The following is a 27,573-nucleotide window of genomic DNA, read 5'->3' as shown; positions in this document are numbered from 1 at the left end:
CAGTATTAGATCCTACTGAGAGTATTAATTAGAGAAGTTGTTTTTAAATATCTAAGTTGTATACTTTATTAAAAATCAGAGGAGAAATATGGCCACTATTTTATAATAACTATAAATGGAGTATAACCTTTTAAACTATGAGTCATTATATTACATGCATGTACATATAATATTGTACATCAACTATAGTTTAATTTAAAAAATAAAAAACAAGAAACAGGAGAGGTAAAAAAATATCTCTAGAAAAATACGCATGTGCATGTATATCCAATTTTTTGCATATTATTTTGGGAAGTTCATAAAACTCTTGAAGCTTCTCTGTGGGCTCAGCTTAAATCTCTCTGATCTAGTAGCTCAGAGTGAAGTGCAATATTTATAGCAATATAAAAGAATGTGTAATCCACCAAGACTCTTGGAATATATGCAAAAGACACTTTCTTATTTATGTAAAGTGACCAAGAACTCACGTCTTGTATTGACTTTGCAGGATTATTCCAGGAGAAAAACTTACATACTGTGCTCTGCCACTTTTCAAAACTCCTCAAAATGCTCTAAGTTGTATTTCAACTCTGTTTGCAGTAAGCAAAGTTGTAAGTCAGGGATTACAACACATGGATTGCCAGTTTTTGTTAGCTTTATTCTTAGGTACATTAGAATTTCTTTTGTAAATGGTATATATTTTAATAACTTTAATGAAATATAATTCACTCCCCATTCAACTCACCCATTTAGTGTACAATTAACTGGTTTTTAGTATATTCAGACTTTAACTTCCATCACCACATTATAAGTTTAAACATTTTTGTTATTCCAAAAAGAAACACTGAAAGAGGGGCCAAAATGGCAGAGTAGGAATCTCATCTCCTCCCAAGGGCACATCAAAATTACAAATATTTACAGAGAAATTATCAATGAGAGTGACCTGAAGACTAGCAGAAAATATTTTCCACAACTAAAGATATAAAGAAGGAACCAAAATGAAATAGGTAGGAGGGGCAGAGACAGGGTATATTCAAGACCCACACCCCCAGGTAGGTGACCCACAAATGGGAAGATAATCACAATTATAGGGGTTCTCCCGAATGTGTGAGGGGTCCAAGCCCCACATTGGGCTCCTCGGACTGAGGGTCCTGTACCGAGAAGGTGAGCCTCCAGAACGTCAGGCTTCAAAGGCCAAAGGGGCTTGTGTATGAGAGAATTGGAGGACCATAGACACACAGACTCCACTCTTAAAGGGCACACGCAAACTCTCAAGAGCATCAAGACACAGCACAGAGGCAATAATTTGAGGAACCTGGGTCATATCCACTTGCTGATCGTGGAGAAGACTCTTGGAAAGGCAGGAGGCCACTGGGACACCCCATAGGGACATAGACACTGGAGGAAGCCATTTTAGGGAACTTGTTCTACCATGAGGACATGGGTGCTGGCAAGCGCCATTTCAGAGTCCTCCGTCTAGACTTAATAGACCCTGCCCACCACTGGAAGGCACAGTACCAGGTTCCCTCAGGTCAAGCAGCCATTCATGTGGGGCCCCTGCTTTGCCCACCAGCGGGCAGGAACTAGCTGTGGATTCCCACAGGTCCCACAGCCAGCTGCTTCAGAATCAGATACCACACATTGGCAGATCAGGACCAGCCCCGTGAACCACTGAGACACAGAGCCAGCTGATGCAGGATATGGGTCCATCCAACAGCAGGCTAGCACCAGCCCCAGAACCACCAAGACCCCACAGCCAGCTGTGCCAGGATGTGATACCACCCATGAGCCCCGGGGGACACCACCAGGAACCTCCAAACCACATAGCCAGGTGTCCCAGCACCTGACCCCACCCAGCAGCAGGCCAGCACCGGCCCTAAGCTATCTCAGGCCGCAAAGTGAGCTGCTCCAGTACCCCCAAACTTGCAGTCAGTATCTGCATATTTGAGTAAATGATTTCCTCTTCCAGACTTACAGGTTCACTTTTGTGAGGAAAGACCTTCATCAGTCAGCTCAGCTTGGATACTGGATAGGTCAGCTGGTAGCATTGATAGGCAGAGTTTGTTATCGAGGTCTCTAGTTGTGTGAGAATTCTGCACATATTCTGAGCTCAGAGGCTGTGCTCTTGGTTGGGCTTTGTGGTTGGATGGGCTTGTTGGTTGGGCTCTGCATTCAAGTGGGACTGCTTACCAGGTTCCCTGATTGTGCAGAGCTGCTAGCTGTGCTCCATGGTCAGGTGGGGCCAGTAGTTGAACTCTGCAATCACCTTTGGTCAGGCAACCTTGCTGGATAACTTCCCCTGCCAGGTGGGCCACAGGCTGGACTCCACAATTGGACAGGGCTATAGGTTGGACTCTGCAATGACTACTCATCAGGTGGAGTTTCAGGCTGTGCTCCCTGACTGGATGATGCTGCTGGCTGCAATCCCTGTTGAGGTGGAGCTACAGCTAGGGCTTCACAGTTGGAAAGTTTTCAGGCTATGCTCTGAAGTCAGGTGGGCTTAAATACTATGTCACAATGTGGGGTAGGGCTGCAGGCTGGGCTTTGTTATAAGATAAGCTACTGGCTCTGCTCTGCAAGATCACTAGCCAGGCTCTCTGGCTGGGAGGGAACTCAGCTTAATCCTGCAGTTGGGTGGGGCTAGGGACTGTACTCCATGATTGGGCAAGATCACTGGGTGATCCCTGCCCAACCCTCTGCCTGGGTGAGGACATAGGCTGTTTTAAGCAATAGGCAAGGCCATAGACTGAGTTCTGTTACGGGGTGAGGCTATAGGATGAGATTTACAACTGGATTCTACCGAAGGTTGGGTTACAAGGCAACCCATGTTCACTCTTCAGGCTCCCTGGTTTTCAGGGCCAGAGGCTATATTTAACAGTTGGGTAACGATGCTGGCTTGGTTTCTTGCCCAAATATGGCTGTAGGATGGGCTCCACAACTGCCTGAGTTTTCTAGCCAGGCTTTCTGATCAGACAGGACTAAAGCCTATATTAAATAGTTGGATGGGGCTTTTAATCTGCTTCCCTGCATGGGCAGGGCTGTAATGTGGGTTACAGAGGTGTTAAAGCTTATTGGTTGGTGATCCATATCAGGCAGAAATGCCAACCAATCTCTCTGGAAAGGCTGGGTTACTGGTTCATCTCTGTTGATGGGCAGATCCACTGGATTGGATCTCTCTGGTACTGCAAGAAGAAATGTGGTCTGCCAAGTGCTTAGCACCATTTTATATAAGTCCACCCCCTTCTCTGTTTGATCTTGAGTGGCCAAGCCCTGCAGATTCCCCCAATATTGACCATGAGGTAAGACCTGAGTGGGCTTCCTGGGAAGCATTCTACAATACTGAGGGAGCCGTATGTCCACCATTTTTGACCCTCTTTTTTTTTTTTTTTCTACTAGGGGAACTGTAGCTCCAGAGCCCCCTCTTGGAGTGGTGATGTGCAGGCCTGTAGAAGGCCAATATAATGTAGACTCTCCTCTTTCCTTCTAATGCAGTATTTCTCAGTCTCTGTGATCCAGGAGTCTTCCACAGCCTCACCCCTAGGCTCTTGGATTTTCACAGTGGTGTATTTTCTATGGGGAGACTGAAGCTGTGAACGACCTACATCACCATATTGATGATGCCACTCTAATGGTGCTATCATTTTTTTGACAGATCTACATTTATTTCAGTTGCACTTAAGCAATTTGTTGACAGATATTTTCCCAAGCTGTCATAATTATTTCCCAGAACCCTCAAGCAAATGGCTAGGATAAACGAATGACGCACACTGTTAAAGATATCCTGGGGCTTCCCTGGTGGCGCAGTGGTTGAGAGTCTGCCTGCCGATGCAGGGGACACAGGTTCATGCCCCAGTCCAGGAAGATCCCACATGCCATGGAGCAGCTGGGTCCAAGAGCCATGGCCACTGAGCCTGCGTGTCCAGAGCCTGTGCTCCATAATGGGAGAGGCCACAACAGTGGGAGGCCTGGGTACTGGAAAAAAAAAAAAAGATAAGAAATGATTAGAAAAACTGAATAGACATTTTTCCAAAGAGAAAATGAAGATGGCCAAGAAGCACAAAAAAAGATGTTCAACATCAATTAGCATCAGGGAAAAACAAATCAAAACCACAATGAGATATCACCTCACACTTGTCAGAATGATTATAGTCAAAACAAACAAAAGGAATAAATGTTGACAAGGATGTGGAGAAAAGGGAACCCTTGTACACTGCTGGTGGGAATTTAAATTGGTCCAGCCAGTGTGGAAAACATTATGGGGGTTTTTCAAAAAACTACAAAAAGAACTACTATGTGACCCAGAAATTCCACTGCTGGGTATACATCAAAAACAAAAACACTAATTCAAAAAGATATATGCACCCCAATGTTCATCAAACCATTATTTACAATTGCCAAGATATGGAAACAACCTAAGTATCCATCAACAGATGAATGGATAAAGAAGATGTGGTATAGATATTTAAAGGAATACTACTTGGCCATTAAAAAGAATGAAATTTTGCCATTTGCAGCAACATGCATGGCTCTGGAGGGCATTGTGCTAAGTGAAATAAGTCAGACAGCGAGAGGAAAATACTGTATGTTATCACTTATATGTAGAATCTTAAAAATACAACAAACTGGTGAATATAACAAAAAAGAAGACTCAGATATGGAGAAAAAATTAGTGGTTACCAGTGGGGGTGGGAGGGGCAATATAGGAGTGGGAGAGTGGGAGGTACAAAATATTGGGTGTGAGATAGGCTCAAGGATGTATTGTACAAAACAGGAAATATAGCCAATATTTTGTAATAACTGTAAATGGAAATTAAAGATGCAGATGTAGAGAATGGACTTAAGGACACGGGGAGGGGGCAGGGAAAGCTGAGACAAAGTGAGAGAGTACCATTGACATATATACACTACCAGATGTAAAACAGATAGGTAGTGGGAAGCAGCTGTATCACATGGGGAGATCAGCTTGGTGCTTTGTGACCACCTAGAGAGGTGGGATGGGGAGGGTGGGAGGGAGACGCAAGAGGGAGGGGATATGGGGATATATGTATACGTATAGCTGATTCACTTTTTTATACAGCAGAAACTAACACAACACCGTAAAGAAATTATACTCCAATAAACATGTTAAAAATTGTATAAAGGTTTTTTTTTTATAAATAACAAAGCTCTGGCTCTGTTTTATAACTTTAAAATGTAGCTTTTAGATACTCTTTCATAGAAAGACAGTCTCCCCAAATGTAAAGGTGAGGAATTCAAGTTGTAAAACTTTATATAAAATCAAAGCTTTTGGAATTTTTAATATGTATCTATTGAGGCAACAGCACATTTAGCATTTTCTTTCAGGAAGACATTCAGAGAACACTCCTGGCTTTGAAATAATAGGAAAATTGAAAATGATTGTAAAGCAGAATCCATTATTTACTAAGAAAAGTACTCAGATAGTAAGTATAATTCAAACCCTAATATACTCCTGGGACTAGTTAAATGACTATTGATTCTGAGTGAGATTATCTTTATTTATTTTTTATTGAGTATAGTTGTTTTACAATGTTGTGTTAGTTTCAGGTGTACAGCAAAGTGGTTCATTTATACAGCCATATATATATATTTTTTTCCCTTATAGGTTATTACAAATTATTGAATATAGTTCCCTGTGCCATACAGTAGGTCCTTGTTAGTTATCTATTCTATATATAGTAGTGTATATATGTTAATCCCAAATTCCTAATTCATCTCTCCCCCACCTAACACCTTTGGTAATCATAAGTTTGTTTTCTATGTCTATTTCTGCTTTGTATACAAGTTCATTTGTATCATTTTTTTAGATTCCACATATAAGCGATCATCATATGATATTTGTTTTTGTCTGGCTTAACTTCCTTTAATATGATAATCTCTAGGTCCATCCACCTAGATGGCATTATTTCATTCTTTTTTATGGCTGAGTAATATTCTATAGTGTGTGTGTCTGTGTGTATACACACACACACACAGACACACACACACCATGTCTTCTGTATTCATTTATTTGTCAATGGACATTTAGGTTGCTTCCATGTATTGGCCATTGTAAATAGTGCTGCAATGAACATTGGGGTGCATGTATCTTTTCCAATTATAGTTTCCTCCAGATATATGCTCAGGAGTGGTATTGCAGGATCATGTGGTAGCTCTATTTTTCATTTTTTTAAGGAACCACCACAGTATTTTTCATAGTAGCTGCACCAACTTACATTGCCATCAAGAGTGTACAAAGGTTCCCTTTTCTCCACATGCTCAACATTCGTTATTTGTGGTCTTTTTGATGATAGTTATTCTGACAGGTGTGAGGTGATATCTCATTGTGGTGCTGATTTTCATTTCTCTGATGAGCATCTTTTCATGTGTGTTTATGCCATCTGTATGTCTTCTTTGGAAAAATGCCTGTTCAGGTCTTCTGCACATTTTTTAGTTCGGTTGTTTGGTTTTTTGATTTTGAGTTGTATGCACTGTTTATATAATTTGGATACTAACCCCTTATGGGACATATCATTTGTAAATATTTTCTCCCATTCTGTAAGTTGTCTTTTTGTATTGTCAGTGGTTTCCTTTGCTATGCAAAAGCTTTTAAGTTTAATTATGTCCCATTTATTTATTTTTGCTTTTATTTCCTTTGCTTTAGGAGACAGAGCCAGAAAAATATTGATACAAAATATGTCAAATAGTGTTCTGCCTGTTTATTTGCTAGGACTTTTATGGGTTCCCAGTCTTACATTTAGGTCTTTAATCCATTTTGAGTTTATTTTTGTATATGATGTTAGAGTATATTCTAATTTCATGTTTTACATGTAGCTGTCCAGTTTTCCCAGCACCACTTATTGAAGAAACTGGTCCAGAATGTGTTTCAGAGGTGAAGTAAAATGATCCAAAGACAAAAGAAGTGTTGTTGACATAAACTTATAGATATACCTTACTATTCAAATGCTATGTTATAACTTGTATAAGTAATTAAGTCTTTGTTCCACATGGTTACTTTTTCAATTATCAGATTATGTGTCCTGATTGAACTTTAATTTTCATTTCAAGACATTTTAATTCATGTTGACATTCTTCAGGTACAACTTGTTTGGTCTGTTGATAATAACACATGAATACATTCTCATTTTGATTGATAACAGATTTCCTTGTCTCTGGGGGCATGGTTTTATCCCCTCCACCATGCTGAGTAGACATCACTGCTTCCCACATCCCCCTTCACTGGCCAAATGGACCCTTCCTGTTAGAAGCTTTGAAGTAATGAAATTGAAGTAACTAAAGTGAAAGTTACTTACTGAAATTTAAAAAAAGACAAAACAACCGTTTGAGGGAAGATTTTTTTTTTAACTTTGGAAAATAAGTAAAGACTTTGAGGAATAAAAGCCCTCACTTCACTTTGAAAGCCATTCAACAAAGTTCAAAAGAGCCAGATTTCCATTTTGTTCCACTTCTATAATAACTTTGCCTAATATAATAACAGCTCTTGTAATGTTATTGATTAGAAAAAGCATATTTAAGAAGCTTTTCAGAAATGTCTCCCAGATTTTTTATATGATCTTTACTTTGTGCTTTACTTACATATCAAATACCTGTTTGAGAAGGCCTTAGAGCCTGTCAGCTCTGAAAGGCTATCTGGATAGCCTTCATAGCATTCCAAAAACATGCTTGTCAATAGAAATCACTGACACCAAGCTGTGTAGCAGTGACAATTTGTATATTCAATGAAATCCCAGTTTTGTATTTTCTGGCACAAAGAAAATCTGCATTGTCAATATCCTCCATGAAACTCCCACAAAACTTCACTCAGAGAAGGCTTTAAGTACAGTATAATATTGACAAAAGTCTAAATGGATACATCACACAGACACCAGTGAAGTATCCCCTATGTCTTCCTTTTTTAATTATACTAAAATATACATAACATAGAATTTACCAACTTAACCATTTTGAAATGTATAGTTCAGTGGTATTAAGTACATTCACATTGTTATGCAATCATAACCACCACCTCCAGAAGATTTTTTGTCTTGCAAAACTGAAACTCTACCGTTAAACAAAAACTCCCCATTTCCTCTTCCCGCAGTATCTGGTAACTACCATTCTACTCTCTCTCTCTATGAATTTGACTATTCTAAGGTACCTCATATAAGTAGCTTCTACATTTGTGGAATCATATATGTGTTTTTGTGACTGGTTTATTTCACTTAGCATAATATTCTTAAGGCTAATATATGTCATTGCATATTGTAGGATTTCCTTCCTTTATTCATCAATAGATGAATACTTGGATTGCTTCTACCTTTTGGCTATTGTGAATAATGCTACTATGAACATAGACATACAAATATCTCTTCGAGACCTGGATTTCAATTGTTTCTTTTTTTGGGGGGGGGTACGTGGGCCTCTCACTGTTGTGGCCTCTCCCGCTGCAGAGCACGGGCTCCGGATGCACAGGCTCAGCGGCCATGGCTCACGGGCCTAGCTGCTCTGTGGCATGTGGGATCTTCCTGGGCCAGGGCATAAACCCATGTCCCCTGCATCAGCAGGCGGACTCTCAACCACTGCACCACCAGGGAAGCCTTGTTTTTGATATATACCCTGTAGTAGAATTGCAGGATCATATGGTATTTCTATTTTTCATTTTTTGAAGAATCCCCATACTATTTTCCATAGAAAATGTACCATTTTACATTTCTAACAATAGTGCAAAAGAGTCCCAATTTTTCCACATCTTGGCCAATACTTGTTTTTTTGTTTTGTTTTGTTTTGTTTTTGTTTTTTTTAATAGTAGCCAACCTCCTGAATGTGAAGTTGTATCTCATTGTGGTTTTGATGGGCATTTCCATAATTATTAGTGATGTTGCACATATTTTCATGTGCTGATTGGCCATTTATAAATCTTCTTTGGAGAAATGTCTATTCAAGATCTTTACCCATATTTTAATTGGATTCTTTGGGCTTTATTGTTGAGTTATAGGAGTTCATATATTCTGGATATTAAGCACTTATTAGATATTTGCTCTACTAATATTTTCTCCCATTCCATGGGTTACCTTTTCATCCTGTCCTTTGATGCACAGAAGTTTTAGTTTTAATTTAGTCAAATTAATCTACATTTTTGGTTGTTGTTGCCTGCACTTTTGGAGTCATAACCAAGAAATAATTACCAAATGCAATGCTATGAAGCTTTTCCCCAATGTTTTCATCCAAAAGTTTTATAGTGTTAGCTTTACCCTTAAATCTTTGATCCATTTTGAGTTAATTTTGGGATATCGTATAAAGCATGGGTTCAACTTCAGTTTTGCTTGTGGATATCCAGTGTTTCAAAAAGATTGAAAAGACTATCCTTACCCCATTGAATGGTCTTGGTACTCTAGTCAAAAATCATTTGACCATACATGCAATGGTCTACTTCTGAGCTCTCTATTCTACTCCATTGGCCTATACATTTATCTTTGTGCCACTACCACACTGTATCAATTACTCTAGCTTTATAGTAAGCTTGAAATTAGCAGTGTGAGACCTCCAAGTTTGTTCTTCATTTTCAACATTTCTTTGGCTATTTGGGGTAACTTGAGATTATATATGGAGTTCTGGATATATTTTTCTACATCTGAAAAAATACTGTTGGGATTGCATTGAACCTGTAGATCACTTTGGGTAGTAATTACACCTGCACAATAGTCTTTCAATTCATAAACACAGGGTATCTTTACTTTTGTCTCAATTTTCTTCAGCAACATTTTGTAGTTTTTATTGTACAAGTCTCCCCTTTCCTTGCTTTATTCCTAAGTATTTTATTCTTTTCGATGTCATGATAAATAGAATGGTTTTCTTGATTTCCTTTTCAGATGATCCATTTTTAGTATATCAAAAGGTAAATATTTTTTCTATGTTGATTTTGTATCCTGCAACTTTACTGAATTTGTTACAATTCTTAATTCTGCTTCTCAAACTTTCAAAAATTTTCTGAGATTCAAATGCAAGAGAATAAATAATTTATTCATGTTGTTGCAACAGGGAGAACACCTTGAGGGATTATGTCTCCAAACATGGAAAATTTAGAGGAATTTTATAGAAAAAATAGAAAACATTGTCAAAGTACCAGCAATATGTTTGGTTTGGTGGGCTTTTGTAAAGTAGTTACTGCAATCTTTTAGTAAGAAGTTGTTTTTCTTTGATATGTGGCTTGTCTCCATCTGTTAATATCTTTTTCTCAGAATTCTTAACTCAAATAAGGAATTTACATAGAATTTGTTAATTTCTGTGCCAGGGAGCAAGGGGGCTAGTATGAATCCACAGAATATTTTACAGTTCTGTACATGCTCATCAGGAAATTGATTCCAAAAGTTTATTATTTAATAGTTCATATGGGACTTCCCTGGTGGCCCTGTGGTTAAGAATCCACCTTCCAATACAGGGTATGCAGGTTTGACCCCCTGGTTGGGGAACTAAGATCCCACATGCCACAGGGCAACTAAGCCCATGCACAGCAACTACTGAGCCCACGTGCTCTAGAGCCCACATGCCACAACTAAAGAGAAGCTCACGTGCCACAATGAAGAGTCTGTGTGCCACAGTGAACTATCCCACATGCTGCAACAAAGATCACATGTGCCACAACTAAGACCCAATGCAGCCAAATAAAAAAAAAAGAAAAAAGAAAAGAAAATAGTATATATACCATCTGCCTTGAATTATCTTCATGTAAAAAGTCTGGTAATTTCTTTCAAAAAAGACTACATTACTTTGTGCTTTGTGCTTGGTGAGTAATCTACAGTGATGCATTACTGACACAAAATTACTTCTAATTCAGACTCACTGCTAAAGGTTATTTCATTTTGAAGAACTATAGCACAATGTGTATGTGTGCACACACACACATACACACACACACACACACAAAGTAACTTATGTGGCTTTGGGTAATCAAACATTTTTAGAATGTCAGAATCTGAAGGTCTAAATGACTGAATATGTAATCTGGTGTGAGTGTAAACTCACAGACAAATATGAGCCATGTATGTGTTGTTTAACTTTCCCAGTGTTAATTTATTTGAGCTCATGGCTTAACATTAACAATCAGCAATTATATTTTAAACTTGGGATTTACAGGTTTAAAAAAATCCAAGTATCTAGCAATAATGAGCCTGCATTCCCTAAGACAGTAATGAGTAATGAGCTGGAATTCAAGAGCAACTGCCCATTTAGGTCAGGCTAGCCCTCTGCCTGCCACAGTCCTCACCAGACCTGCTTCAATTATGTAGGTTTATCTGCCTAGCCCTGTAGCCATTTGAGTTTCCATCCCCTATGGAGTCACACTTCTTACTTTCCACATGATGATACTGAGGGTCAGAGGGTCAAGTTGCCATTCCATGACAACTCTGAAGGCAGAGATCACACTAGAACCTTGTCACTGCTACCCAATGCTTTCTGTGAAGATAAATTGCTTCTACTAGGGACTGCTTCCATTCCCTTCCTGGAAGGAAGCCAGAGCACATTTGCTTTCAGTAGTGAGAGTTATATGCCCATTGCAAAATTAATTTTGTTATCCTATCTACAAAAGTCATTTGCCCATACTACAGCTTCTGAACAGAAAGCAAAAGAAAAGCTGGAAGAATAAGTAGCAAAGTTAAATCATTCCATGTTTTCTGTGTAGATGCTCAGTCAGAATTGTTCTGTGATGTGCAGACTTTCTGCAATCTGCCGTGCATTGTTAGATTTACTATCTGCTTTGAAAAGACTTGAGTCTCTGATATTTTAAAATTGGAAATAAAAGACTGAACTTAATAAACGTTGGTTCAACTTTGGTCTTACAACTATCATACTTAACTAGAAATAATTAACTAGAGTTGTCCATGTTACCTTACTCGTATTTCCTACTAGTTTGCATATAGTTTTTCTATTCCAATAGCACTTGTCAGGAAGATAGTTACCAACAGTTTAGGCATCTGAAGGAAGTGCACAAGACAGACGTTGGAAATGGTATAAGATAATTAATGTTTAGGCCCAAAGCAGTGCAGTACAGCAAAAAGGGAGGTGTACTTATGGCCAGAAGAACTGAATTCCATTCTGAGATCTGCCACTAACAAACTACGTACACTTGGACAAATCATTTAACCTCTGTGAACTTTAGTTTCCTTTTTGTTAAAATGCAAGTGGTAGCAACTATAATCCAATAAAAATTAATTAAAAAAAATTCAAGTGGTGAATAAGATACTTTCTAAATCTGAAATTCTACCATTCTGGTTTAAGCACTATTTGGGTCATTGTCATCCATATGCAGTTATAAAATTGTTGAAGTAAAAGTCATTTGAATTTCAGTGCTAATTGGCAGCTGTAGCCTTCATAGGCTCAGATAGATTGAGGTACTAATTAGGTAGGAATAGGGGTTCCAAATCTGCAGGTAGCTAGATGTTGGTATCACTGTATGTTTATTTTTCCAAAAATAAACTACTTTTACCCTTCAAACTTAAGATCTGGCTGAGCCCTACCAGCTTCTTGGCCGTTTTCATTCTTCTGGGTCTATTTCCCAGTCCTTTCTTTCAGATTCCTACCACTCCAAATTCTAATGAGAAGACAGACGAATATGCATCTCAAAAAGAGCATAAGAGAAGGGATAGGCATAGGAAAAAGGCAGACAGAAAACAGGGGATAAAGGTGGGGGTAAGGAAGTAGGACATAAGGAAATAAGTAAGAGGTAAGGAAACAGAAAGGAAGACAAAGAAAGATGGGCACAGAAACAGACACAGAGAAACATGTTGATTCAGTCTAAGGCCTGGAGCTGGCTAGGTCCAAGATGCTGCTTCTGGATTATGGGATATATGGTAAGCACATTCATTCCCAAGAATATCAGTGAATTGCATCATTGTTTCCCTGGAAATGAATTCCTTGGTCAGAAGCAAACTTTCATGGAATCCTTTGATGGTGAATAAGGTATTAATTAATCTATAGATAGTAATGTTAGCAGAAGCCTGATGGCCAGGGCAGGCAAATTTTCATACAACATAACTGTCTGCTCTGCTGAGAAAAAAATTTGCTGCCTTTTCTGTTGTGGAAGAGCCTCAAAGAGAATCAATTTCTCTCACTTAAGCCACCCAGTCTATGGTAGTCTGTTATTGTAGTCCTATGAAACTAATGCAGTGTTATATCTAAGATTCCATTGCCAAATCCAAGACTCATGAATGTTTTACCCCTGTGTTTTCTTATAAGAATTTTGTGGTTTTCAGACGTGTATTAGTCAGTTTGAGCAACCATAACAAAACATCAGAGGCTAGGTGGTTTAAATAACAGAAATTTATTTTCTTACAGTTTTGGAGGCTAAAAGTCCAAGATCAAAGTGCCAACAGGATTGGTGTCTGGTGAGGCCTCTCTTCCAAGCTTACAGATGGCTGCCTTCTTGATGTATATTCACATGGCCTTTTCTCTGTAAGCATGGAAAAAGAAAGCGATCTCTGCTGTCTCTTCATTTCCTTATAAGGACACCAGTCCTATCAGATTAGGGCCTCACTCTTATGACTTTATTTAACCTTAATTAACTCTCCAAATAAAAGGTCCTGTCTCCAAATATACTCACACTGGGGGTTAGCGCTTCAATGTATGAATTTTAGAGAGACATAATTCAGTCCATAACAGCCGAAATCTATATATAACACTTCACTCAGCAAGTGTATAATGCATCTTATTCTCAAATGCACAGCTGAATACTGGACAGATATTTCCTTACATGTCTGGAATCAACATGTCTCCCACCCTTTGCCAACAGTCTCTACGTGCGTTTGTTCACATGCATTCAACACTCTGGAGGCTTACAACTCAGCCTTAGCCTTCACTTGCTGCTTGTACAATGTCTCAAAGTCAGCACAGATAATTGTTTAGGTATTTCTGGGGCTTGGCATAGCCCTACAAATGTGCACCTTAGACTTTCAGGAATTTCTTGGAGGTTTTCAAAGCATTCCTGTATACATTTAATTTCCCATTTTTCCTCTTAAGGTTTTGGCCAGCATCTTGTTGGCCCTAACTGTTTCTTATAGACTCAGACAGCTGAGATATATACAATTCCTGCTAAATTTTTTTTGACAAACACACTAGAGATAGAGCTTTCCACTGAGTTAGCTCTGAGCCAACTCAAATAACAAGCCCTGTGAATGGGTCTTCTCCCAGGGGCTGCAACACAGGTCAAATAGTGATGACTATCTGAGGATGGGACTTTTTATTAGCTCCAAAGATGGGCTGATGATTTTCACAACTAATGAGATTGTGAGGTTTCTCAACTTCAAGGATACCACAGAGCTGGGAAAAGAACAATTGGAGTAGGCCAAGTTAAAATGTCACAAACCCTACTATTCTTACCAATGTTCAGAAGTAATTATTGGACAAACTCTCCTTAGATTTTTTTTATTGCAAGATTTTGGTTAATTTCTAGAGTTCTTAATGCATTTATTTTTACAAAATTTTCCTGATTTTTTTATTGCTTTTATTTATAGAGGAGTGGATTAAGAGAGATTCTTATTCTGCAGTTAGGAAAGTTCTGTCCCTTTCACCTTGGTTTTCACCTGAGTTCTAACTTGAGCATACTAGGTTTAGCTGGAAGAGAGAAGAACCCAAAGCCAACTTTGCCACATTATTTTTAGGCTAAGGAGGAGGGAGAATTTTCAGAAAACTACTTATATAGAGAGTTGTAAAGTATTTATTTCTTCTACCAAAAATTCTAACCCAACGAGTTAAATGCCCTAGACCCCCATACAAGCAAGTAATTAACATACATAATGAAGAAAGATGAATCCTTCAGTTCACATTAGTACTTTCCACATCCCAGGAAAGTACTAATAATACCATGGCCAGAGACTCATCTGTGGTTTGAAACTCTATCTCTGTTTCTGAATCATTGAGGAGTTTAAAAACAGAGAGTGATGTCGAGCCCCTAGCTTAGACTTTGTGAATCAGATGTTGGGTGGAGAAAGTGCCTTGCAATAAGTATTACTGCAAGTCTCCTCAACTTATTCTGATGAAAAACCAGGTTTGGAGACACGGCTACATCTTAACCCCTGGCTAGATATTTAACAATGGATTTCTTTTTATATTTATTATATATATATATAATATATATATATATATATATATATATATATATATTTATATTTATTATTATATTTAACCTAGTATAACCTATCCTTGTATGAGCAAAAATCCAATTTGTATTGCATGTTCTTTTGTTTGTTTGTTTTGTTTTTTTGTGGTATGCGGGCCTCACTGTTGTGGCCTCTCCCATCGCGGAGCACAGGCTCCGGATGGGCAGGCCCAGTGGCCAAGACTCACGGGGTCAGCCTCTCCGTGGCATGGGGGATCCTCCCAGACCGGGGCACGAACCTGCATCCCCTGCATCGGCGGGCAGACCCTCAACCACTGAGCCACCAGGGAAGCCCCTGTATTGCATGTTTTTAGAAATGTGCTCAGTAGTACTCTTGTTATATTACTAGATGGCATTGCCAGCAAATGCTTCCTACACTGTCCTCCCTGTTATATAGAAAAGGTTTCTGAGCAAATATTAAATTTGATAAGATTATTGACCCAGTGAGAAGCAACCTCCAGTCTTTTTCTATATGCTCAGGAAAGCAAGAAACAGCTCTCTAACAGTATTATGGAGCTGTGAGATGCCATACTCATTCTGTTTGCATCTCAGCATCCTCAGTCTTAGTTAATTTTGTTAGTTGTTTAAGTGGTTGCCTGCTTAAGAGAATATTAGGCCTATTATGAAAGGAAGTCCATCATGAACCCTTAGATCCAAATCATAGCACAGACCTGAAATACCAGCTCAGACCCAGAAACACTTGGCTTCCTAAGGGTCTTCCTGATTGGATCCATCCAAATTAAGTTCATCTATGGCACTCAAAGGGAATGATGGCTGTCTACAGTCAGAATTATCATATTATATTATTGCATCCAATTAGTGAACAGAAAGCTTAGTGCATAAAAACAAGAGGCAGTCAGAAGCTACAGTCAAAGGCAATGACTACTAGTATTATATATCCAACACTGGAAATTTCACTCTGTTTTCCTTATTATAGATTATGTGTATTCCAGAATTATTAATAACAGAGTTGTTAGATTTTAATACTGAGAATATTACATTATTATTAAAGAGCATACATATTTTTGACAGTAAATTTACATAACAAATTATAAGTCATCACGCTGCTACCAAAAAAAAAAATTTGCTTGGAATTGTCAGAAGACAAGAAAACACAACCACTCTTTCTTCTCTATATAAACATTACTTTTTATAATAAATCCATCATATATTGCTTTTAATTTGAATTTACATATTCATTAAACTTTCTAACAACCATGTTGCTTGACATATAGTTCATCTTTGAACTATTAAACTGTCCATTTTTATCAAAATATTTTTAAGTAAATTGGTTACCTTTTCAACTTAATCCTATTTAAAATTCAAGATGTTCACCTTGGGTAGAGTATCAGATAGACACTAAATTATGAACTAGTTCTGGCTCTAAATCCTCCAGAGTGCTTTTTGGTTCTTTTTCTACCCTTGGTGTCTTCACATGTATATATTTCCTTATCACTGTAGAGGTCTCTATAATAGAGAAGTGTGTTGAGGATTGATGGCTTTTATAGAAGAGACCCTCACCCATTCCCTTAAAATTGTATTAAATAATATCTGATATCATCAGAAAATAAATAATATACTGCATGTGCTTTAGAAAAGCCTTCTATTAGCGACCAAACTACAAGTTGTTACCAAAATTTTTAATTCCACAGTTTACCATTTATTCTATTCTTTCCAGGTTTGAGCTTGTGTTGTGCAGTAGCAGCAGCAGTAGTAGTTGTGGTGGTGGTAGTAGTAATAGCATTTATTAAGTGCTTACTATGTCTTGGGCACTGTGATAAGCACTTTATATGTAACATTTCATTTGAATTTCATAACTGTCCTGGTTACTAGATGACAAGAATGAAGACTTGTTAGTATTTCTGTTCTGGCTCTATCACTTGCTTGAATAATTCTGCACCACCAGCATCATGAAATTGTTGTGAGGACAAAACAGCATACAAATTTAAGAAGAATTTCTTTTTATAAAAGATGAAGTCCATAGACCATAAATAAATATGGACCTATATTATCTTAAAGCATTTACAGATACACATACTTTATATTGAGACAAAAATGGTGATATTAACATATTCTTCTATAATTACAGAATATATTACCATCATTTTAGTGTTGGAAGAATTATAGACTTAGGTCACAGCTCCAATCATATAAGATCTTATATTGACATATCTGACTATTATTAATCATCAATCAAGAAGCAGACATGTTTTAATTAGAGGAGTTGGTAATATATTAACATTATGTTTGACTAAACAGAAAATATAGCTTAAACTCTTTAAAGATATTTTACTTTTTTTTTTTTTTTTACTATTTTCAGATGTCTCTTCAAACTATAAATCAGCCAAAAATCAGTAGTATGTTTAAATCATACTTTTGCAGTGAAATATTAAACTCAGGGTTCAGATTGCTGTAAAATTTTTTTAAGGTGCCAGTTTTCTGGACTAAAATATGTCTTCTAGATTTCCTTGACCTATCATTGCCACTCAAGTAGTACCGATGTTTTTCTACTTTCACCTCACTCCAAAATTTCCTGATAAGTAGATCTTCTCAGTTAATAAATTATCACTTTATATTTCCCAACCACAAACCAAAGCTTCTATGTACTTTAAAGCTAATATCAACTTTGCACTTTGTCACTTTCTCATTCTCTCAAGCCCAACTGTTATTTACATTTGAAGAGGGTGAGGACAGGGAGTAAAAAAAAGGACTATTTACTGAATGTGCAAGTAAGGACATGGTAAACTTACCATTAAAGAGCTAGTCTTAAAATACTGTTGTCAAAAATATACTGCAAAACCTTCTCCAAAATACAATATTCCAAGTTCAATAATCAAAAATGCCCAACTACAGGCCAACTTAGAAATATGAAACAATTTTTTAATACAGACTTAAGAATCTCTAACTCCCTCTGTTATTACTTCCTCTTTGATGAAGAACTCTAAGGTCTCTTATGGCACCTTCATTAGTCTTTTTATTCACAATTCACTTTTTATGTTTTATGATTCTTGTTTCCTATTATTTTATATTTAAGTATATCTTCTTTCTATAATTTCCAGGGGTATAAAGTAAACTCCTGCTTTCCCTGAGGACTGCAACATTGCCTTAAAACACAGAGTTGAGATTTATGATGAATATATTGATAACAGTAAAAAAAAAACTAATGTATATATTAACTCATTTAATGTTATAATCGCCTTATGAATAAACTACAACTATCATACCCACTTTGTATATGGGGCAAGTTAGTCTCAGAGAGGTAAAAGACCTTGCATAAACTCATACAGCTTATAGGTGGCATATCTAGAATTCGAAGGCAAGGAGTACTGATGAATGCTTAAGCTAGAAGAAAAGTTAGATCAGTGTTTCTCAAGCTTCCATGTGCACTGTAATCATCTTGCTAAAACAGATTACTGAGAATGGTGACATCAGAAAGATGGTGGAATAGGAAGTCCCAGAGCCTCCTTCTTCTGACAAAGACATCAACTCAATGAAAATACTTGAACCAATTCTCTGTTAGAAATCTGGAAACAAGCTAAGAGGCTCCTGCACTCCAGGTGAGTAAAATCAGACACATTGAATCCAATAGGAAGATTCATGGCATTCATTCACCATAGTCCCTCTCTGTGGCACAGCATAGTGAAATTGGGAGAAAACTCTGAACTCCTGTCTTCTCCCTGGGGAGGAAAAGAGAAGACTGAACCATACTTCCAACATCTTGACTTCGTCTGAGGGGCTAGCTTCTGTCTTGCCTGTATCTAAATCCTGACAGGAAAGGATACCCAGTTAGGGTCTGCTAGGAACAAAGGCAATGATTTGGATTAGCACACACTCTCCAGAGTCTCTTCCCCTGGTTCAGCATGGAAGGAGCAGGGAAAAAACCCAACTCCCAGCTTCTACCTGGTTATGGAAGGAGTTGGAACATGTGTCAAATATTCTGGCTTTTCAGGGAGCTGCCTAGGGGACTGCTTTCAGTGTCTCAGAGAACTGATAGGGCAGCATACTATGAGTTACTAGGTGCCACTGAAAGCAATAAAGTACTGGGAAGCTTGCTGCTGCTCTAGAAGACCTGCAGTATAGAAGACAAAGAACAATATAGCTTGATGGCCTCCCATTTGGAAGGAATAAAAAAATAGAGCATGTTCCAGTGTTCCGGTTTTGGTTTTGTTTTTTTGGCGGGAGTGGGGGTGATGCTTGAGGAACTGAGTTCTGTCTCAACCGCTTTGGAGCACTAACAGAACCAGGCATACTGTAGAAGCCTATTCACTGCTAAGAAAATAGAAAGTTGGGTGGCTTGCAGAATCTTCAGGGAACTTGCAGCAACACAGATGGACACCAGAGACAGCACAAGATTACAAGGCCTAAAAAAGAAGCCAACAACTTCCTCAAATTGGAAATCTATAGGCATAAGTCCAGAGAAAATGTATCCACAAAAAGGGTTTGAGAAGCCCCCAGAAGGTGAAGGTCTTTACCTTTTAGCTGTTTTTCTGGGGTTTTGTCTTGTTCCTTCATCTGGTGCATAGTCCTCTGCCTTTTCATTTTGTCTATCTTTCTGTGAACGTTGTTTTTGTTCCACAGGCTGCAGGATTGTAGTTCTTATTGCTTCTGCTGTCTGCCCTCTGGTGAATGAGCCTATGTAAGAGGATTGTGCAATCTTCCTGATAGGAGGGACTGGTGGTGGGTATAGCTGGTTGTTGCTCTGGTGAGCAGGGCTCAGTAAAACTTTCATCTGCTTGTCTGCTGCTGGGTGGTGCTAAGTTCCCTCCCTGTTTGTTGTTTGGCCTGAGGTGACCCAACACTGGAGTTACAAAGCACAGGAAGTTTAAGGAGTTTGCTCATGGTCTCACAGCTAGTCAGTGGTAGAGCTGGGTTTGGAATCCAAACAGTCTGGCTCCAAAGTCCAGGCTCATGAAACACTACAACAGATGAGGAAATCAAATCACAGAGGTCAGATTATCTCCCAACACTCACACAGCTAGTTAGTGACAGAGTTGTCTTTTTCCACTCTACTTACAAATCCTGATCTCTCCATTCTGTGTAAACAATGCTGTCACCCCAAAGAAGAAAATTGATTTATCAGGTTATTACAACAGTGGCTAAGAGATGAGTTATTTAGAATAATAAGATGATGGGGTTTACTTGTTCATAAAAAGGAAACCTGCTAGGGTTAGTACCATTTTACCTTGTTCTGAGGCAAATACACTTAGCTCCTCACTCAAAACACTGAATAAGGGCCTCCCTGGTGGTGCAGTGGTTGAGAGTCCACCTGCTGATGCAGGGGATGCGGGTTCGTGCCCCGGTCCGGGAAGACCCCACATGCCACGGAGTGGCTGGGCCCGTGAGCCATGGCCACCAAGCCTGTGCGTCCAGAGCCTGTGCTCTGCAACGGGAGAGGCCACAACAGTGAGAGGCCTGCATACCACAAAAAACAAAACAAAACAAAAAAGCACTGAATAAATATACTGGAGATTCATTGATTGTTTCTCTTTGAAGGTCATAGAAAATATATTTCTAAGTCTAATCAGGGAAGAGAGGAGACAACCCTTTGATTCCATTTGATCCTTAAATTGTGGTTATTCATTTCATTTAGAAATAATCCTCTTCTTTTGTCCTAAATTCGTTGTACACATCTGTATATTAATTTAAAAAATCTTTATACCTCTTAGAAATGAAAAATGACTTTTATTCTGGGTTGCTTAGCAGCAGATGTATATTGCAGAAATGTACAGAATGATTTGTGAATCAATAGATGTTGCATGAAGCAATAGTTGTGAAGGGTGTTATTATAAGAGTGTTACTATAAGCAAAAAAACAACCTTGAGATGGACAATACAGGAATACAGAAAACAGTATGTATTTCTAGAGTTTTAAAAGTCCATTTCCATTCTAAGTTATTTTAGAGCATTTTCACCCCCAAATATATGCAGCATGATTAAAGCGAATAGAAAAGTCAGCCTTTCTATGATTAATTTAGTTTCTGAAATTTCACATTATTTTCCAAATACTCTGAAACAAAATTTTTAAATTCTATCATTAACAACTGTAGTCCTTTTTTAATTGGAACTTGAAAATCATTTAGTGAACTTTTCTTTTAGACTAAAGAGTAAAGAAAGAGAACTATATACAACTGATTTTCTTGTACAAATAATTTAGTGTTTCTATCAGGTGAAGCTGAAATATTCAGACAGATGTAAATATAGAAATTCCTTTTCTGTGCAGTAAGTTATTTCTGAACGCTGGAACATTTGGGAATCAGCTCCCCCATGAAATTAAAACAACAAAAGATTTATTTTAGTACATCTCTAGCCACGTTCAATCCATTCATAAATAGTGCAATTAAATCCAATTTTCATAAATATTCATGAGGTACTTGTCTACACCAAAAGAAAAAAGAACTGTACAATCAGTCCTTAGAAATAAGTGATAATGAAGGCTATAAAAGTTCAACAATATAAATATCATTCAAAGTATCGCAATATTTGGAAATTCTAATTTTAACCATTGTTATGAGAAAAGAAAATGCTTGTTGTATTTTGAGTACTTGACTTACTCAATAATTAATTGTGAGTCATTCTTTTTTATATGAATTGGAGTTGTCCTGGCACTGGCACCTGGAGTATTTGGGTGGGTATGTGGGGAAGGGTTAAATTAAATCCACCATATAATAATGAATTAATTATTATAGGTTATAATATTCAATGTCCTCAATGACGCTTGCGCTTTTCACTAGAATATACAAGGTGATGAGACTGACCATTATATTACACATCTCACAAAAGTGTCAGGTGAGTGATGGAATATAAATCCATTGCAATATAAATCCAGTACAGTAGCTCCCAGATACTGGTCCTTAATCCTTTGCCTTGTTGAATGGATAAGAATCATCCAGGAGTTAGTTAAAAATAAAATTCCAGAGCTTGATTTACTAGGTCTGTAGCATGGTTCAGGAATCTCAGTTTTTAACAGATACTGACACTCCCAGAGTTAGCTAATTCCTAGAGATAGAAAACTTACCTGTGAGTGTGCCTTTGATATGCAAATCAGTACAGAGCCCATACCAGCAACCACCTCCTATATCAAACATTCATACTACAAGTGAATATTCCCCTTAATCTAACACACCCAAGGGTCAAGTACTGGACAACTAGAGATAACCTCTATAGCCCAGAGCCTGCTGAAATTATTCAAACTATCCAATCCTTAATTTATTCAGTGTACCTACCTTGCCTCACCCATTCCTTCCCACAATAAACCCAATAAAGGCTCTGGCTCATAACTTCCCCTCAACTCCTTATGCTTCCTGACCAGCCCTGGTGGGGTACGGCATGCCCTCACACACACACCTTGGCAACTACACATAACATATTTTCTCAATTGCAGTCAAGTCTCCTGATCTGCTGCTGTCCTTAGCATGCCTGATTCAACAAATACCAGGTACATTTTAATCCTGGGTACTCTGTTGATCTCTACACTCCATTCACAGATCTCTTAGTTCTTAATACAACAAACCTTTTTTATATCTCTGTTTTGCATACACTCTGCCCTTTGCCTAAAGTAAATTTTCCCCCTCACTTCCCAAATCCAGCTCCTTCTCTGTAATTCTCAACTTAAATATCACTTCCTCAGAGAGATCTGTTCTAATCAAACTATCTAAAATAGGTTTCCTTTTATTTTGTTTTTCCATCTCAGTTTCTTGTTTGTTTTCTTTATAGTATTCATTCCAAATTGCCATAATTAGGTTGTTTGGATACTTACTTGATTTTTGGTCTGTTCCCCCACAATAATAGAAACTCAGTGAGGACAGTGACTGCATCTGTCTTGTTCATCATGGGGCCTTAAGGCCTGAAACAATGCCTGACACATATTAAGCATTCAATGATACAGGACAAACATGCAATGCCTTTTAGTCAAAATTTATGCTGGAGAGATTGAACTCAATGACCATAATATGAAAGGCTGGGTCTTTGAATAATTAATTCTTTTTTCTATCAGAAAGCTATTTGAACATATTCTGCATTTACCTAAATGACTGGTATAACTCTATCTTACTAAAGTTCTGACTAGTCTAACAATATTTCTTCTGTGCTGGTCATGTAAATGCCAGTAGCACCAATTATTCAGTAAGAATACATTAAACTAGTATCATATTCTTAATACTATTTTCAAGCAGCGATAGCCTAACCTGGTATCTTTAATGAAATCTACCTCAGAGAACTGTGGTCATATTTCCATACTAAGCAAAGAAACAAAAAGACAAATAAACAACAACCTGATACAATAAGAGAAGTAATATTTGTTTCATGGTTCATATTACTCAGAATAAAAGAAGTTGAATAAACTATATATAGTACATAATCTGGATATTATTTTGAAATTTCCATTTTAATTACCTGATTATTAAACCTACAGTTTTTTTTTATTAGTACCTTTGATAGCACTGAGTTGTAGGAGAATTAAGCAACAAGATTTTTCTTTTATTAAGACTTTACTTTCTTAGAGTAGTTTTAGGTTCACAGCAATATTGAAGAGATGTTACAGAGATTTACCATATGCCTCTTTGCCCCCACACATGCATAGCTCCCCTCATTATTAACAGGCCCCACCAGAGTGATGCATTTTTAAAATCGATGAACTTACACTGGTATATCATGATCACCCAAAGTCCATAATTTACATTATGGTTCATTCTTGGCGTTGTAAATTTTATGATTTTGGACAAATGTATAATGACACCTTATACATCATTGTGTTACACAGAGCATTTTCACTTCCCTAAAAATATTCTGTGCTCCGCCATTCTTTTCTTCCCCTGTAAACCTGTAGAAACCACTGATGTTTTTAGCGTCATGACAGTTTTGCCTTTTCCATGTCATAGAGTTGGAGTCATATAGTATATAACCTTGTAATATTGACTTCTTTCATTTTGTAATAAGTATTTAAGGTTCTTCCATATCTTTTCATGGCTTGATGGCTCAATTTTTTAAGTGCTGAATAACATTCCATTTTCTGGATGTACCAGAGTTTATACATTCACCTACTGAAGGATGTCTTGGTTTTCCAAGTTTTGGCAATTATGAACAAAACTGTTATAAACATCTGCATGTAGGTTTTAATGTGGACATAATTTTGTGTAAATACCAAGGAATGTGATTGTGGGATCACATGGTAAAATTATGTTTATTGTGTAAAAGACAGTCAAAGTATTTTCCAGAGTAGCCAAAATATTTTGCATTCCTACCAGCAATGAATTAAAGTTCCTGCTGCTGCAAGCCCTCACCAGTATTTGGCATTCTGGTGTTCTGGATTTTGGCCATTATAATAGATACATAGCTGTATCTCATTGTTTCAATTTGCAATTTCCTGATGATATATGGTATGGAGCATCTTTTCATATGCTTATTTGCAATATGTATAGCTTCTTTTGTGAGGTGACTATTAAGTTCTTTGGCCTACTTTATAATTGAGTTGTTTATTTTCCTATTGTTGAGTTTTAAGAGTTCTTTGTATATTTTGTATAACAGTTCTTTATCAGATGTGTCTTTTGCAAATATTTATCCAAGTCTGCAGCTTGTCTTCTCATTATCTTGACATTGTCTTTTTCAGAGAAGAAGTCTTTACTTTTAATGAAGTCTAGCTTATTAATTATTTCTTCCACAGATCATGTCTTTGGTATTGTATCTAAAATGGCATCACCATATGCATGATCATCTAGATTTTTTCCCATGTCATCTTCTAAGAGTTTTATAGTTTTGTGTTTTACATTTAGGTCTGTGATCCATTTTCAGTTAATCTTTGTGAAGGATATAAGATCTGTGTCTATATTCACTGTTTTGTATGTGGATGTCCAGTTATTCCAACACCTTTGGTTGAAAACACTATCTTTGCTGCATTGTACTGCCTTTGCTCCTCTTCAAAGACAATTCACTATATTTATGTGGGTCTATTATTGCACTCCCTTTCTGCCCCTTAAAATATTTGTCTATTCTTTCACAAATACCTTGCTGTCTTTATTACTGTAGCTATAAAATAAGTGTTGAAGGTGAGTAGTGTTAGTCCTCCAACTTTGTTCTTCTCCTTCAATAGTGTTGGCTATTCTGTTTTTTTTTGTTTTGTTTTGTTTTGTTTTATTTTATATTTTTATCTCCATATAAACTTTCAAAGCACTGTAATGACAGCCACAAAATAACTTGCTGAAATTTTTGATATTGCTTTGAATCAATAGATCATTTGGGGAAGAACAGGCATCTTGACAATATAGAGTCTTCACATCCATCAACATGGAATAATTCTCCTTTTACTCCTGGTAAAAATGCTGTGCAAATTGTTGAAATGACAACAAAAAAATAGAATATTATATAAACTTAGTTGATAAAGCAGTGGCAGGTTTTGAGTTGACTAACTCCAATTTTTAAAAAAGTTCTACTATGGTAAAATGCTATCAAACAGCATTGTATGCTATAGCAAAATTGTTCATGAAAGGAAGAGTCAGTCAAGGAAGCAAACTTTATTGTTGTTTTATTTTGAGAAATTGACACCGCCACCCCAACATGCAGTAATCACCACTTTTATCAGTCAGCAGTCATCAACATGGAGGCAAGACCCTCCTCCAGCAAAAATATTATGACTCACTGAAGGCTCAGATGTCGGTGAATATTTTTTAGCAAAAAAGTATTCCTTATTAATGTCTGTACACTTGCTTTTTAGAATTAATGCTATTAAACACAATAGATTACAGTATAGTGTATACATAACTTTTACATGTACTGGGAAACCGAAGAATTCATGTGACTCACTTTATTTTGATATTTGCTTTATTGAAGTGGACTGGAACCAAACTGACAATATCTCCAAAGTATAATATAATGTATATAATTATTATATATTATAATTAATATAATATAATATAATATTATATACCTTGGAGATATTGTGGGTTTGGTTCCAGACCACTTCAATAAAGCAAATATCACAATAAAATTGTATATATATATATATATATATATATATATATATATATATATTTCATTTATACATAAGAATACATATATACATATATAATCAAATACATTGTTGTTATTATTATTTTGAACAAAATGTTATCTGCTGTCTATAAACTGTTATCAGTTAGAAGTTTTTGTTTTCCTGCAAGGCAAGTCTAATAGCAATAAATTCCCTAAAGTTTTGTTTGTCTGACAAAGTATTTTTTTTTATTTTTTCAATTTTGATGGATAATTTGGTCAGGTACAAAATTTTAGGTTGGTGATTTTCTTTTCCTCTCACCACTTTAAATATTTATTCATCCTTTACATCCTGTAGTTTATAAATGATATGCCTACAGGTAGCGTTTTTGTCATTTATCTAGCTTGATGTTCTCTGAGTTTCCTGGATCTGTGGTTTGGTGTCTGACATTAATTTGAGGAAATTCTCAGTTATTGTTTTAAATATTTCTTCTGTTCCTTTTTCTCTTCTCCTTTTAGTATTCTCATTACACGTATGTTACATACTTTGTATTCATCAAAATATTTTTGGATATTCTGTTGTGCTGCTTTCAAATTTTGTAATCTTTGTTTTTAGAATTGTATTAATATGTCTTGCAGCTGAGAGAGTCTTTTCTCAGGCTTGTTCTGTCAACTAATGTGCCCATCAAAGGCAAGCTTCATTTCTGTTACAGTGTATTATAATTTTTTGCAAGTCTTTTTGGTTCTTAAGATTTCCATTTCTCTGTTTGCATTGTCCATCTTTTTTTGTGTGCCGTGCACTTTATCCATTAGACTGTTTAGCATATTCATCACGGTTGTTTAAAAATCCTGGTATGATAATTCCAATATCTCTGTCATGTCTGGTTCTGATGCTTTGCACAGAAGCCGTCGCACAGAAACAAAGACCCAACACAGCAAAAATAAATAAATTAATTAATTAACTCCTACCCACAATGTCTTCTTTAAAAGAAAAAAAAAAGGCCCTTGGATACCCAGTTTGGGGTTGAGTCAAGGAACTCAGACCCGTTGGCCTAACTCTTGTCCCAAATAATTGCTGGTCAGGTATCTCAAGTGTAATTTTGTTTTTTTCCTAGCCTGTTAAATATATTTAAACCTGGGTAAATAGAACAGACTTATTTGGCGTTTAATGTTGGGGACCAATAGGGGGTCCATTTTGGCACATTTAACCATAGGTATTGTAATATCAAAACCTTGTGTTTAAATCACATAAATGTCCATTTTATTTATCCCATTTTAAATAACCATCTAAAGATTTCTTTAATCATTTGAGATAATTATTTTAAAATTTCTACCTTGTTATAAATAGTATCCAGACATTCCTTACAGGATTTTTCCTGTTAACATTAATTATTCTAACACTTTTATTAGCAACTGTAAGACCCATTGAGGTAAAGCAAAGACCACAAAAGAAACTTTCCAGACCAGTTATTCTTAATTGTTTTAAATTGT

The sequence above is a fragment of the Mesoplodon mirus genome, assembly GCF_964341445.2.
Source record: "Mesoplodon mirus genome assembly, chromosome: X".
Taxonomy (NCBI): Eukaryota; Metazoa; Chordata; class Mammalia; order Artiodactyla; family Ziphiidae; genus Mesoplodon; species Mesoplodon mirus.
Note: the sequence above shows the minus strand (reverse complement) of the source record.